A 15,648-nucleotide genomic window follows, 5' to 3' on the forward strand; every position below is an offset into this window, starting at 1 on the left:
ATGGTCACAGAAATTTGAGGGTGTATACATGAGGATCAGTAGTCGGCACAACATCGTGGGCTGAAGGGCCTGTTCTGTGCTGTACTGTTCTATGTTCTATCTATGTTCTAGATGAATGGAGTCTAGATTAGAGTGGTGCTCGAAAAGCACAGCAGGTCAGTCAGCATCCAAGGAGCAGGACCACTCTAATCTAGACTCTGATTTCCAGCATCTGCAGTACCCACTTCTGCATGGATGAGTTGGACCCAGCTTCTGTGCTGTACACCTTATTGTGACCATCTGAAGGTGAAACTGTTAATGTTTTGAATCTGACTTTGGAGTTCTGTAATGTTAGCTCATACTTCTGCAGAGCTGCTGAATTTTCCCAGTCAAAAACAATTATAGGAGAAATCCTGTTTTCTCCAATTTCTTTTTCAGGTTTCCAATATCTGCCATTCATTGTTTTATTTGAGTTTCTCTAGCTCTTTGTTTTTTAATAGCAATATGATAATGACCAGGTAATACTTTTCATAGCAAGGGTTACAAGTTAGCCAGGCCATGGGAGAACGGTCTTTGAAATGGTGACCACAGGCGTCTTTTATCTGAATTTGAGTAAGTTGGACCCTGTGTTGAATATTTTCTGACAGGTGTCTCTGATGTGGTAGACCCCACTTTTCTAACCTCCTTCTAGTGCTTGCCCTCTGACCTATGGCATTCCTTGAGACACTTGGGGATAATACTTCATGGATGTGAGCCATTTCCTAAGTCCTTCAGAAAACCTTCAAAGGGAAGTGGTAGACACTTTCTCCCCAACTTGCTCCACCGCAACCCCAGGAGCAAAGCTGCTTTTTGCCAAGTAGCAGTAGGCATTCAGTATGCTCACGGCAGATTCAACGCTTCAGTACATTTCATCCTCCCCGTTCCCAATAACCTTGCATGCCACTGCTAATCCAAGAACCTATCCATCTTTACCATAAACATACTCAAAAGTCTCTGCTTTTGCAGCCCTTGGTGATTGAGAAGTCAAAAGTCCACAACTTTCTCAGCTTTTGAGAAACAAATTCTCACCTCAGACCCAAGTGACACCCCTTCTCCCTGAATTTTTAAATTCTACCCTGTGGTTTGTAGACTCCCTCACCAAGATAAACATCTTAGGTGCGTCTACTCTGTTTAAATATTTAGTGAGATCAGGCTGTTCTTTGAGACTTTTGAAAACAGCGCCAGTTTGTCGAATCTCTCAGTCCCTTCCCACCTGCCTAGGAACAAGTCTGGTTGTTATTCTAGGACTCTATGTTGTTACTCTATGACTTTCCAGAGATGAGACTAAAACTGCACGCAGTACTCCAGGTACAGACTAACCAAGCTCCTGTATAATGAAAGCAAGGTTTCACTCCCTGTACTCAAGTCCTCTTGTGAGAAAGGCTGTCCTTTAGAAGGAAGAGGGGCGATCTGATTGAAACTTGCAGAATACTGAGGGGCCTGGAGAGAGTGGATGTGGGAAAGATGTTTCCGGTAGTAGGAGAAACTAGGACCTAAGGGCATGGACTATGTGAAAGGATAACTCTTTCAACCTGAAATGAAGAGGAATTTCTTCAGCCAGACAGTGAAGAGTCTGTGAAGCTCATCGCCACAGAGAACTATGGAGGCCAAGTCAATGACTGTCTTTAAGACTGAGATAGATAAGTTCATGATTAGTAAGTGGATCAAGAGTTACAGGGAGAAGCCAGGAAAATGGGGCTGAGAAACATATCAGCCATGATCAAATAGTGGGGCAGAATCAATGAGCCAAATAGCCTAATTCTGCTTCTATATCTTATGGCCTAATGGTCTCACTTGTCTACTTCTGACTCATAAGATTCAAAACTCATTCCAAACCTTGAACAACAAAATTGAGCTTAACACTCCAGTATAGTAAAGAGGGAGTTGAGACCGTCCATGATCGCTCAGATGAGATGTTAAATTAAGGCCCAATGATGTAAATGATACCACTGCACTATTTGAAACTGACCAGAGGAGTTATCCTCAATGTATTTATCTGTCAATCAACATCATGAAAATAGATTTTCTGGTCACTGTCATGTTGCCTTTTGGGGGCTTGCTGTGGGCAAATTGGCTGCTTTTCCACAGAATACAATCTGTGGCAGTTCCTCAGGGTATGAGGGTCACCTGTTTCCACTGTAAGGGATCAGGAGTGGGGTGAGGTTTAGGAGTGATGGTGAGACCTGGAGGTTGGATGGGTTGGGGGGATTTGCTGCAGGGGTGAGGGAGTTTGAGTTCTAGAGTGGCTAAATATTTCCGTCCTGGAACTGCAGCATCTGCCCCCAGGGAGGTAGGTGGGGTTTGAGGAGGTTGGTGGGACACTGGGATTCTGTGCATGCTTTCCGCTGTTCACCCTTGGTCTCCTTGTGCTCCACTCAGTGACGCCCAAGGTGGTCGGTGCATTTGCGGAACATTCTCCTCCAGTTTGTGCTTTCTCGGGCAGGTGTTTCCCACATGTTGGTGGGGATGTTGTATTTGTTTAGGGAGACTTTCAGGATGTCCCTGTAGCGTTTCCTCTGGCGTCCTGGTGACCATTTCCCATTGCAGAGCTCGGACTACAGCTCTTGTTTAGGGATTCTTGGGATCCTGAAGAAGGGCTTATGCCCGAAACGTCAATTCTCCTGTTCCCTGGATGCTGCCTGACCTGCTGCGCTTTTCCAGCAACACAATTTCAGCTAGGGATTCTTGGGTCAGGCACATGGGCCGTGTTGCCCCACCCCAACTGGTGACCATTGGCTTGGAAGAAGACACTCAGTTGGTGAGTAATGCCAACAGTGTGGGTTCAATTCCCACACCAGCTGAGGTTACCATGAAGGACTCTCCTTCTCAACCTCGCCCCTCACCTGAGGACCTTCAAGTTAAACCACCAGTAGTCATCTCTCTCCAATGAGGGAGCAACCCTATGATCTGGTAAGGCTATTGCAACTTTCACCATTTCAAATGGCCATGAAGTAATCACTCTCAGTGTCAGAAGTGAATCCGTTTTGCCCCTATGATATATTTAGCACTGTCCATCTGCCCCTACCCCACCCCTTGGTGTTACTTGCAGCTGTGTTCTGGAGGTTAGCTTTAATTCGTGGAGAGTCCTTCAAGGAGATATAATTATAGTGAATCCTGTAATCATCAACTACACCCTGCATTCATTGCTTCACAAGTTGCTCTTAGAAATATTACCAAATAGCATGCACACACGCATGCACACACGCACGCACACACACACACATATATATATATAAAATTAAGGAAGATGTCCAAAGATTTGGTTCAAGACAGAGGTTTGAAAGAGTTATTTAAAGGCGGAAAGAGAGGTGGAGAGATTTGGAAAGGAAGTTCCAGAGTTGGGTATTCAGGCATCAGAAGATTCAGCCACCAATGATGGAGTCTCCTTTTCGAATATTATATGTTATTCACACAGTTTACAAAATAAATTACAAAACATGTCAACTTTAATTTTACACAATTCACAATAAAATTTCCTTGTCTCCATGCAGTGTGTTTAAAATGCTTGCTAGATTCACTATACACATTATAAAGGTGTGACGGGTGAAACATTACAATTTGGAAATTACCAGAAGTGCAAATGACATAAACTTTTCTCTCAACACGCAGGTATAACTTCCAGGTGTCAGACTGGAGGCCTGTGACCAGTGGAGTGCCACAAGGATCAGTGCTGGGCCCTCTACTTTTTACCATTTATATAAATGCGAGCATAAGAGGTACAGTTAGTAAGTTTGCAGATGACACCAAAATTGGAGGTGTAGTGGACAGCGAAGAGGGTTACCTCCGATTACAACAGGATCTGGACCAGATGGGCCAATGGGCTATGTGGCAGATGGAGTTTAATTCAGATAAATGTGAGCTGCTGCATTTTGGGAAAGCAAATCTTAGCAGGACTTGTACACTTAATGGTAAGGTCCTAGGGAGTGTTGCTAAACAAAGAGACCTTGGAGTGCAGGTTCATAGCTCCTTGAAAGTGCAGTCGCAAGTAGATAGGATAGTGAAGAAGGCGTTTGGTATGCTTTCCTTTATTGGTCGGAGTATTGAGTACAGGAGTTGGGAGGTCATGTTGCGGCTGTACAGGGCATTGGTTAGGCCACTGTTGGAATATTGGGTGCAATTCTGGTCTCCTTCCTATCAGAAAGATGTTGTGAAACTTGAAAGGTTCAGAAAAGATTTACAAGGATGTTGCCAGGGTTGGAGGATCTGAGCTATAGGGAGAGGCTGAACGGGCTGGGGCTGTTTTCCCTGGAGCGTCAGAGGCTGAGGGGTGACCTTATAGAGGTTTACAAAATAATTAGACAAAGTCTTTTCCCTGGGGTCGGGGTGTCCAGAACTAGAGGGCATAGGTTTAGGGTGAGAAGGGAAAGATATATAAGATACCTAAGGGGAAACTTTTTCACGCAGAGGGTGGTACATGTATGGAATGAGCTGCCAGAGGATGTGGTGGAGGCTGGTACAATTGCAACATTTAAAAGGCATTTGAATAGGTATATGAATAAGAAGAGTTTGGAGGGATATGGGCCGGGTGCTGGCGGGTGGGACTAGATTGGGTTGGGATATCTGGTTGTCATGGACAGGTTGGACCGAAGGGTCTGTTTCCATGCTGTACATCTCTTTGACTCTATGACTCTATAACTATAATTTCAGCGTTCTTGATGTGCATTCTTCCTAATGCACACAGTCCCAGGGGGTCCTGTAGCTTCTGAAAGGCAGCTGAAATGACAATGTAATAACTGGCACATTCCTCACTGTGCCTCTGCTGAGCTTGCTCCAAGCTTTAGTGCATCCCTCAGAATGCAGTCCCAGCCCTTGGACAGTGCTGGTGTGCAATACTAGATTAAGGACAATTCTCTGCATTGAAAGACCAGCAAAGTTTGGGCAGATCAAAGAGCTCCTTTCACCAAGGTGATGGTGGCTGATGCTTGTGTCACTATGTGTAGCAGGGAACAGCAGGTGGATCAGCAGTGATTAAAATCAGTGATACACAAGGAGCCAAGTCAGATAAACATAGAGTGCTCTCCAAGTATCGTTATCTTACGCCATGGTACTCATAATGCACATTATTCTTGGAATACAGTTTCAGGATTTCAAGAATGAAGTATTCTTGCTTTTTGTCCCTCTATCTTTTACAAAACTGATTGCTCAAAACGTTTCTGCACTTTTCTCATACAAATAATCGCTTCCCAGCAAGACTGAGTCAATCCGGGAATCAGCTGTCCTATCCGAGAAGGTGTCACAAAATCCGACCCAGGAGAGTGCACCAGTTCTCCGAGGGAGGTGGAGGGATTGGAGGATAACATGAGCTGAGCTGTAGCATTTATTGGTCTCTCATTGTCTTCCTGAGAAGGAAAGGGAGCCGTGCCAAATGCTGGTGCTGCCTGAGTCGAGCTAATATTGCAATGGGTGGGACTGAACGGATTCACACAGCACGGGAGAAATGAGTCATAGGTGAAGGCTTTGGTTAACAGCTGGGCCACGCACTTCGAGTAGCTTGTTCGAAACCGACATTACTCCCCAGTTCAGGCTGGGGGAGGTGGATGAGGGGCCGAGTGGTGGGAAAGATGGGGGAGAGCTGCTGTCATATGAATGAGCACACAATCTATTTACACCCTGCAGCATTACCGACTGGCATTGTGCCGGGGTCATGGGGAGGGGTAGGGGCACCGTGGACCATAAAATTATATCAGGGTGGGAGGGAGGAGATCCTAAGACATTCCCATACTCCCCCTGTCTCTCTCCCCACTGCGGCTTTTCTGTCAATTCTAACAGAGCCCAGGATTTTATGAGCATTGGCATCACGTGTGGAATGTGCCAGTTATTACATTGGCATCGTGTGTGGAATGTGCCAGTTATTAAATTGGCATCACATGTGGAATGTGCCAGTTATTACATTGGCATTGTGTGTGGAATGTGCTAGTTAATACATTGGGTTCACATGTGGAATACGCCAGTTATTACATTGGCATCACATGTGTAATATGCCAGTTATTACATTGGCATCGTGTGTGGAATGTGCGAGTTATTAAATTGGCATCACATGTGGAATGTGCCAGTTATTACATTGGCATTGTGTGTGGAATGTGCTAGTTAATACATTGGGTTCACATGTGGAATACGCCAGTTATTACATTGGCATCACATGTGTAATATGCCAGTTATTACATTGGCATCGTGTGTGGAATGTGCTAGTTATTACATTGGCATCACATGTGGAATATGCCAGTTATTACATTGGCATCGTGTGTGGAATGTGCCAGTTATTACATTGGCATCGTGTGTGGAATGTGCCAGTTATTACATTGGCATCACATGTGGAATACGCCAGTTATTATATTGGCATCGTTTGTGGAATGTGCCAGTTATTAAATTGGCATCACATGTGGAATACGCCAGTTATTACATTGCCATCGTGTGTGGAATGTGCCAGTTATTACATTGGCATCACATGTGGAATGTGCCAGTTATTACATTGGCATCACATGTGGAATATGCCAGTTATTACATTGGCATCACATGTGGAATACGCCAGTTATTACATTGGCATCACATGTGGAATATGCCAGTTATTACATTGGCATTGTGTGTGGAATGTGCCAGTTATTACATGGAGGCATCCCAGTGGTTCCTGCTGGGAGGAGATGAGCAGGGAGTGTCCTTCCTTTTCAGATGCTCTGTATCCCAGTGGAGAGGGTGCTATGGGGTTGGAGGATTGGATAGAGAGGTTGTTGAGGGTGAGGGCCCTTACCTACCCCTCGGGTCACTAAATTGATTCCCCCCATCCCTCGCACCCACTCCATCAAGCAGGGTTCCCTCCTGCAATTACTGCGCTCTCTGCTGAATCTGACATCTCAGTGTTTCTTTATGTGGTACCTTTCCATGGGCTCCTCAATATGGAGGAGGCCTGTGTGTCTTCACCCAGCCTCAGCGATGGCCATCTCTAGTAACGGTAATGTTGCCAAGGCGACCAGCTCTCTGGGTGAACTGGCAGCTTGGGTAGCCAGTCCGAGATCCCCTCTTTTGGACAGCAAGCCCAGAGCTGGCTCCTCAACTGTTCCCCATTCCGCCCCACCCCGCTAGTAAAATGGGCACTGTGACCCTAGCACCTACCCTCAGATGTTTGGGATTCCCATGTATCTGCTGCCCTTGCCCTTCTAGATGGGTTTTGGAAGGTGCTGTCTGAGAAGTATTGGTGAATTTCTGCAGTGTTTCTTGTAGGCGGTACTGAGTGTCAGTGGCAATGGAGTGAATGCTGAAGGTGGGGTTGGGAGGTGTAAATAAAGCATGCCACTTTGTCCTGGATGGTGTTGAGCTTCTAGCATGTTGTTGGAGCTGAACCCATCCAGGCCAGTGGGGAGTATTCCATCACACTCCTGACATCTGCTTTCTGGATGGTGGATGGGCTTTGGGAGACAGAAAGTGAGTCACTCACTTCAGAATTCCTAGTCTCTGACATGCTCTAACATCTGTTTCTTAAGAGGTGACTCAAATTGTGGACAGGGGATTATCTAAGGATGTTATTTAATGGACTTCAACAAGGCGTTTGATGAAGTCCTTCAGGGGAGACTGTTAGCTATACCTGTAGCTCAAGGAACTGAAGGCAAATTATTAAACATTTGGAAATTGGCTAATCAGATCTAAAGAGCAGTGATAACATATATGTTCTCGAACTGGCAGAATATTGATGCCTCACAAAGGATTATGTTGAGGCTTCAACCTCTCATCTTCATTCAGTGTGAACTCTAGCAGCCTGAGATTTGATAGCTATTTGGCCAGATCCAGTAATCAGCTGGCAAAACCTTTTGAGCTTCTCGGTTAAAGGAAACCAAAGACATATAACGAGGGTGAGACTAGCCCTTACTAGGAAGGAGAGTAAATATAACAATGTGTGCAAATATAATAACCATAAACTGGAACAAACTGTAACAACTGCATTGTACTGGTAGGATTCTCGCCACTGAGTCAGAGGTTGTGGGTTTCAAATCTCATTCTCTGATTCCACTGCACAATCTAAGCTTACATTCCAGTGCAAGGCTTACTGAGTGGTGCAAGAAACACATGCATTAGCTTTTCATTAACTGCTGCTTGTCAGATCTTCCTTTATGTAAATCAGCAGACTTGTACTCAGTTTAGATCAACCTCTGCACTCACTGATCTAAGTCGAACCTGGTCCGGAAATATCTTGACTTTAAACTCTCCTCTTCACTTTCAAAATTTCTCATCATTCTGCTTGTCACCACCCCCTCCCAAACTGTGTAACCTCCTCCAGACTAACGACCCTCTGAGACTTCAGCATCCTCGCATCTGGCCTCTTGCACATCTCTAACTGTCATTAGTCTACCCTTCCCCCCACACCCCCCAACCCCAACACCCTCCCATTTAACTCTCCACTCCCAAGGCTCCCAGTCTCATTCCTGATGAAGGGCTCCAGCCCGAAACATCTATTCTCCTGCTCCTCGGATGCTGCCTGACCTGCTGAGCTTTTCCAGCAATACACTCTCAACATCAGACTACCCTTGGTTAACATACCTGTATTGCTTCGGCTTTATGACAATACTGTGGCTTTAAGAGGTGTGTTCCGTCATGGTTTCTTTGAGACAGAGATTGAGGGACAGGCTTTGAGCAGTGTCTGACAAGATAAACAACTTGTGAGGCCTTGGAGTTTGTTTTTAAAGTTGAACAATAGAAGCAGCCCTACAGGGTGTGGTCAAACTCTCACAGGGCCAGGAATTTTAGTGAGCTTTCAGCAGCTGTTGCTGGGGTCTCAGCAGGGTTGGAAGGCAATGACTCTCTTCACACTCTCTCTCAGAATTATCTTTTGATGTTCTTTCCTCCTGGATTAGAGAGCTGTATATGAGACAAATCTGTTTCCTAAAGTTGCCTTATGGCCAAGGCTGCATTTGTGGGATATTACTATATTGGAACAGCTAATTAGTAATAGTTAGTGTATCTATTATTCTGTTAAGTTTTCTAATAGAGTTAAATTATTCCAAGTTCTTCTTTCTTTTCTGATATTTTAACTATGTCATAAAGTCATAGAGCTGGATACCGAAACACACACTTCAGTCCAACTTGTCTATGCTGACCAGGTATCCTAAATTAATCTAGTCCCATTTGACAGCACTTGGTCCATATCCCTCTAAACCATTCCTATTCATATTCCTATCCAGATGCCTTTTAAATGTTGTAATTGCGCCAGACTCCATCACTTCCTCTGGCAACTAATTCCATACACACACCACCCTCTACTTGAAAAAGGTGCACCTTAGCTCACTTTTATATCTTTCCTCTCTCACTTTAAACCTATGCCCTCTAGTTTTGGACCCTGCTACCCTGGAGAAAAGACCTTGGCTAATCACCCTATCCATGCCCTTCATGATTTTATAAACCTCTAGTTCCTTGTAAGTGGAGTCACAGGTAGATAGGATAGTGAAGAAGGCACTTGGTATGCTTTTCTTTATTGGACAAAGCATTGAGTATAGGAGTTGGGAGGTCTTGTTGTAGCTGTACAGGATATTGGTTAGGCCACCTTTGGAATATTGTGTGCAATTCTGGTCTCCATCCTATCGTAATGATGTTGCAAAACTTGAAAGGGTTCAGAAAAGAATTACAAGGATGTTGCCAGAGTTGGAGGATTTGAGCTACAAGGAGAGACTGAATAGGCTCGGCTGTTTTCCTCGGAGTGTCGGAGGCTGAGGGGTGATTTGTACAACGTTGTTGTATCAGACAATATTCTCCAGATTATCCCCTGTGTTAGACTCTATTGGTGAAGCACCAAGAATGGGAGAGCAACAACAAACAACCAAACAACTGAACAAAGCCTGCAGCCCAGATGACATTCCAGGTGAAGCCTTCAAAACTGGTGGACTCAAATCAAGATTCCAAGCACTCACTTTCTGGATTTAGGTGGAAAAATCCTTCACCTTCCCATTGACTTCCTGTAGATCCTGTTGAATTCTCTACCACAGAAAAGCTGTGGAGTTCAAAACACTGGATCCATCCAAGATAGATACAGATACATATTTAGATTTTAAAGACACTAGGAGTATGGGGAGAATGTGGGTGTGTGACAATGAGATGGAGGATCAGCCATGATCACAGTGAATGACAGCGGAGGCTCAAAGGGCCTACTCCTCCTTCTAGTTTCTATTTTTCAGGAATACAAGAATTATAATAGGGTTCAAAAAGGGGGAAATGATCACGAATTTCCCCCTGTTGTCCATAGTAGGGGAAAATCCTGACACACATTCTCTTAGTTGCATCCTTCCTGTGGGGCTGAGAAAGTCCTGCCACAGACTGGTATGGTTGCAGAGGGACTCCTGGCATGGGTCTTGGTCTGTGTGGGGGGGTAAAGTAAATTCAAGAAAGATGTTGAGATTAACACCACAGACTGCATCAATCTGACCAGAGCACTGCACTCAGTAAAGTGTGAGACTCTGTGATTATGCTCCAGAGCTATGAATGACCAAGTAACACCCTCACCATCCTGCAACTGTTTTGTGTTGATGTGACTGTCGCAGCTTTAAGTGGGAGATCTCAGACAGAAGCTTTCAAACTTTGGACCAGTCTGTGTTATAGGCAAAAGTGAGAACTGCAAACTAACTTTATATAGCCACCACCATAACGAGCACTGCTCAAACATTCCAGGAGGTTCCCCCGGCCTCTGGAACTGCTCGGATACCATTAGACATGAGGCTAGTACAGCTACCATCCCTACTGTGATTGATGATGTCACGTCCACCCCAGTCTGTGTTATAGCACCCCTGCCTCCCCCCCCCGTACTCTTTATAATCTACTTGGGGTGGTCATTCACCTCATCAAAGATCAACTGCTTTCTGATGTGAGCACTAATCACTGCCTAGGTGAAAACCTCAGTCATCTCCACACCAATCCTGAACTGACTGCCATGGATAAATATGATCTACAGGATGCTAATGAGTAAAGTGTTACTACCCACTCTGTACCAGATTTATGAGACATCCCAATGGGGGTGGTAACATAGAAAATAGGAATAGATGGATGCCATTCAGTCCTTTGAACCATTCATTCTAATCATGGATGATTATCCAACTCAATAGCCTGTTCACTTCTCCCCCAGATCCTTTGATTCCCTTTAGCCCCAGGTGCTACATCTAATTATTTCTTGAAATTGTACAAGGTTTTGATCTCAACTGCTTTCTGTGATAATGAATTCCACAGACTTGTCATTCTCTGGGTGAAGAAATTTCTCCTCCTCTCTGTCCTAAATGGTTTACCCTCTTCATCCAACCTTTTAGTTCCCCAACCCCATACCACCTGTTTCTACCACCAAACCATCATCTCCAAGACCATTGACAACCTCTTCACCTTGGGAGATCTCCCATCCATAGCCTCCAACCTTATAGTTCCCCAATCTTGACTTTCCAGCATCTGCAGTCCTCACTATCTCCCAGCTGCCATCCCAGGAATCAATCTGATAACCCTTCGTTGCACTCCCTCCATCACCAGAATATCCCTCCTCAGATAAGGAGACCAAAATTACACACAATGCACCAGGTGAGGTTTCACCAAGGCCCTGTATATTTACAGCAAGACATCCCTGCTCCTGTACTCAAATCCTCTCACTATGAGGCAAACATACTCTTGGAGAAAGTGAGGACTACAGATGCTGGAGCTCAGAGCTGAGAGTGTGATGCTGGAAAAGCACAGCAGGTCAGGCAACATCCGAGGAGCAGGAGAAATGACGTTTCAGGCATAAACCCTTCATCGGAGCTCCCCACCTGCATTTGTGACACCACCCATGCCCTTCACCTCCTCCAAGATTTTCATTTCCCCGGCCCCAAATGCCTCATCTTCACCATGGACATCCAATCCCTGTAACACATCTATCCGCCACGATGAATGTCTCCAAGCCTTCTGTTTCTTCTTCTCACGCCATCCCAACCAGTACCCTTCCACTGACATCCTCATCCGCCTGGCTAAACTGGTCTTCACTCTCAACAACCTCTCCTTCCAATCCTCCCACTTCCTCCAAACCAATGGGGTAGCTATGGGCACCCACATGGGACCCAGCTATGCCTGCCTGTTTGTCGGGCACGTGGAACAGTCCATCTTCTGCAGTTACACCGGCAGAACTCCTAACGTGTTCCTCCGCTACATGGATGACTACATCGGCACCGCCTCATGCTCCTATGAGGAGGTTGAACAGTTCATCAACTTTACCAACAAATCTACCCTTGCCTTCTTGACTGCCCCTACACGAATACCTTTAGCAACTGGTGTATGAGGACATGCAGATTTTATTGCACATTCCCCTCTCTCAATATACAGCCATCCAGATAATAACCCACCTTCCTGTATTTGTTACCCAAGTGAATGATCTCACATTTCTCCATATAAACTGTGTCTGCCACGCATTTGCCCACTCACTCAGTTTGTCTGTCTCTTTCAAAAGGCCACCATTGATGTGGACATCCAAGAGCAGATAAACTGCCCCAGTTCAATTTTCTACAAACAACACCAGCGAGTGTTTGACAAGAAAGATCTCTGCAAATCAACAAAAGTCCCCGTGAGCAGAGTAGTCATCCTTACCACACCCCTGTACTGCAGTGCGAACGGGACTATGGCCCAGCAACATGCATGTGCATGAAAGAAATTCCACGAGGAACGTAGGAAGTAGGCCATTCAGTCCCTTGGGCCTGTTTAATCATTCAATGAGATCATGGCAGATCTGTGGCCTGACTCTATAAACCAGCCTTTAGTCCATTTCCCATAATACCGTGGCTTAATAAAAAATTAGCTATCTCAGCTTTAAACTCGCAATGCCTCCATCACATTCTCCGATTCAATGGGACAACCATTGACCAAATGCTTGTGTTCCTGGAAACCAGCTCCGTGCACATTCAAGGAGAAGGAGAATCGATGTTTCGGGCATAAGCCCTTCTTCAGAGGCTTATGCCCGAAACGTCGATTCTCCTTCTCCTTTGATGCTGCCTGACCTGCTGCGCTTTTCCAGCAACACATTTTTTGAGCTCTGATCTCCAGCATCTGCAGTCCTCACTTTCTCCATGCACATTCAGCCAAGGCTCCTGACTGGATGGCCCCTGCTGGGTCCCAGGTCCTCAACTCTCAAACAATTCTCCAGGGGAGGGCAAAGGAAACGCAACAAAGAAACTCTGATATTTACTTTGAAGCACAACAACATTGATATTAATGACTGAGAGGAGATTGCTATTACTCATTCCATCTGTCCGTCCAACTGCAGCATGCTTTAGTCTGAACGCCTTGATAATGAGACACAGCAGTGAAGGTAAGGAAATGCAGCAAATCCTGCTGTCTGGATCCCATCACCTCAGAGGACATCCTGCTTGATAAGTCCAAAGATCGGCGAATTGAGAATCAGCCTGTTCAGTCACAAGTAGACTCACAGCAGAAACTTGAGATCTTGAGAAGACACCATCCTCAAATTGAGCGATAATTAACAAAGTGAGGCCTACATTCAAACAGTGATTGCAAACACAAGGAATATGTTCAGACCTCGAGTCTTATTTTCATTTACTCTGAAGGCCTCATTTCCTTCTTCCAGGCCAGCCCTCGGCTAATCAGAATTTTGTTTGACATGTAACTGCCCTCTGAGTGATTAAGGATGGGCAGGAAATGCTGGTCCAGGCCAGTAACACCCACAGCACGCAAATGCATGACATCAACACTGTGACTCTCCGCTACAACTCACCAAATGCTACCCAATGTCATGCTTTTCTTTTGCAGTACAAATCATTATCCACCCTCATGCGACTGCCTGTGGGGAGTGTGCACATTCTCCTTGTGTCTGCGTGGATTTCCTCTGGGTGTTCCGGTTTCCTCCCATAATCCATGGATTTGCCGACTAGGTGGATTGGCATGGGAAATGTAAGGTTACTGAGATGGGATAAGGAGGTGGGTCTGGGTGGGATAAGCTTCGGACGGTGGGTGTAGACTCACAGGGCCTAATTGCCTTCTTCTGTAATTCTATTATGATTGCTTAAAATTTTGATTTCTTGCCTTCGTCCTGATGTGTGCTTTGACTACAAGCCTACCCTTTCAGTCATGCACTAACTTGTACTTGAGAAGGCAGTTCACCACAGCAAGGCCAACTGGTGGGGACTGGCTGGAGATCCACAATCTCAAATGAAGTAAAGACCAGAACTGGATTGTTTGGGGGTGGAGTCCACAGAATATGGATTCCTTGAGACTCAGAGATGGGGTGCTACCACTGAACCAATCACTTGCTCCAATAAAGGCAGACCCGAAACAAACATAGAAAGTGCTGGAGAAACTCAGAGGGTCTGGCAGCATCGGTGAGAGAAATAGAGTTAATGTTTTGAGTTTGTGCTGAACTTGAATTGTTAACTCTGTTTCAATCTCCACAGATGGTGCCAGAACTACTGAGTTTCTCCAGCACTGTCTATGTTTGTTGCAATTGCTTACTCTGTTGGCAGTGATAAGAAATTACTCAGTGGAATCGCTGAGGTTAATCACAGGCTGTTTCAGATGTCCATCCATCTGTCATGGTGTGAAATGTCAGTAAAGGAGGAGCATACTGAAGCTCACTGTAGCTAAGCAACAATTCTAATAAAAAGGATTTCGGCATCAAATGTAAAAGACCAAACCTTTCCTACTCATTCATGGTGTGTAGAATTCCAATGAGCTTCGTCTCTTTGTGTGATTCACATTGTTCAGAATCCCAATGGACCAAAGTTCATTCCACTCCCATTATAGAGAATCTCAGTGGGTCAAATCTCCACCACCCCTGCCACACCCACCTCCATTCACTCCTATTGTACAGCGGTACACCATATCACAGACACAACTCATTCACCCTAGGTCTGTGGAATTTTTCAGCAAGCCATTAGCCTAATTTTGAGGCCTGCATCTGGTGAATTGTCACGGAGGGTTCCTGTGCTTTGATCATTTGTTCATGGGCTGTGGGTGTCGCCAGCTGGGCCAGCATTTACTGCCCATCCCTAATCACTCAGGGTGCAGTTAAGGGTTAAACACATTGCTGTAGGCCTGGAGTCACATGTAGGCCAGCCCGGGTAAGGATGGCAGATTTCCGTCCCTAAAGGAAATTGATAAACCGGATGGCATTTTACAACCACTGACAGAGGGGTATCCGGTCACCGTCAGACTAACATTCTATTCTGATTTTTCTTTAAATGAATTCAAATTTCATTACCTGCCATGGTGGAACATGAATCCATGTCCCCAGAGCAATACCTTGGGGTTCTGGATTACTTATCCAGTGTTGGCATAGAGTCACTTTCCTACCTTATTTAAACGGGTCAAAAGTACTATCTAGGGTTCGGGGATAATTGGTCTCCACAGCATCAAAACAAGAGGCCAATCAGAGCCAAAATAAGCCCCTCACATTATTATACAAGGTGACCTTTGGCAGCCCAGCTCCTGTCAGACATATAATTGCCTTCCTGACTTCTTGGGATCAACTCTGTTGTATAAAGCAATGGCTCTGAAAGAGCTTAATATTGAGATTATATTAGGCCACATCTGTTGGTGGAGAATCACTGAAGGACTTATGCTCGAAATGTTGATTCACCTGCTCCTGGCCAGCACCACACTCTTCGATGAAGAATTTATGAGACAAAGTCTAGATGGAGT

Source organism: Chiloscyllium plagiosum, unplaced genomic scaffold (genome assembly GCF_037043375.1).
Source record: "Chiloscyllium plagiosum isolate Xiang-an unplaced genomic scaffold, Cpla_swu_hap1 HiC_scaffold_15, whole genome shotgun sequence".
Classification (NCBI taxonomy): Eukaryota; Metazoa; Chordata; class Chondrichthyes; order Orectolobiformes; family Hemiscylliidae; genus Chiloscyllium; species Chiloscyllium plagiosum.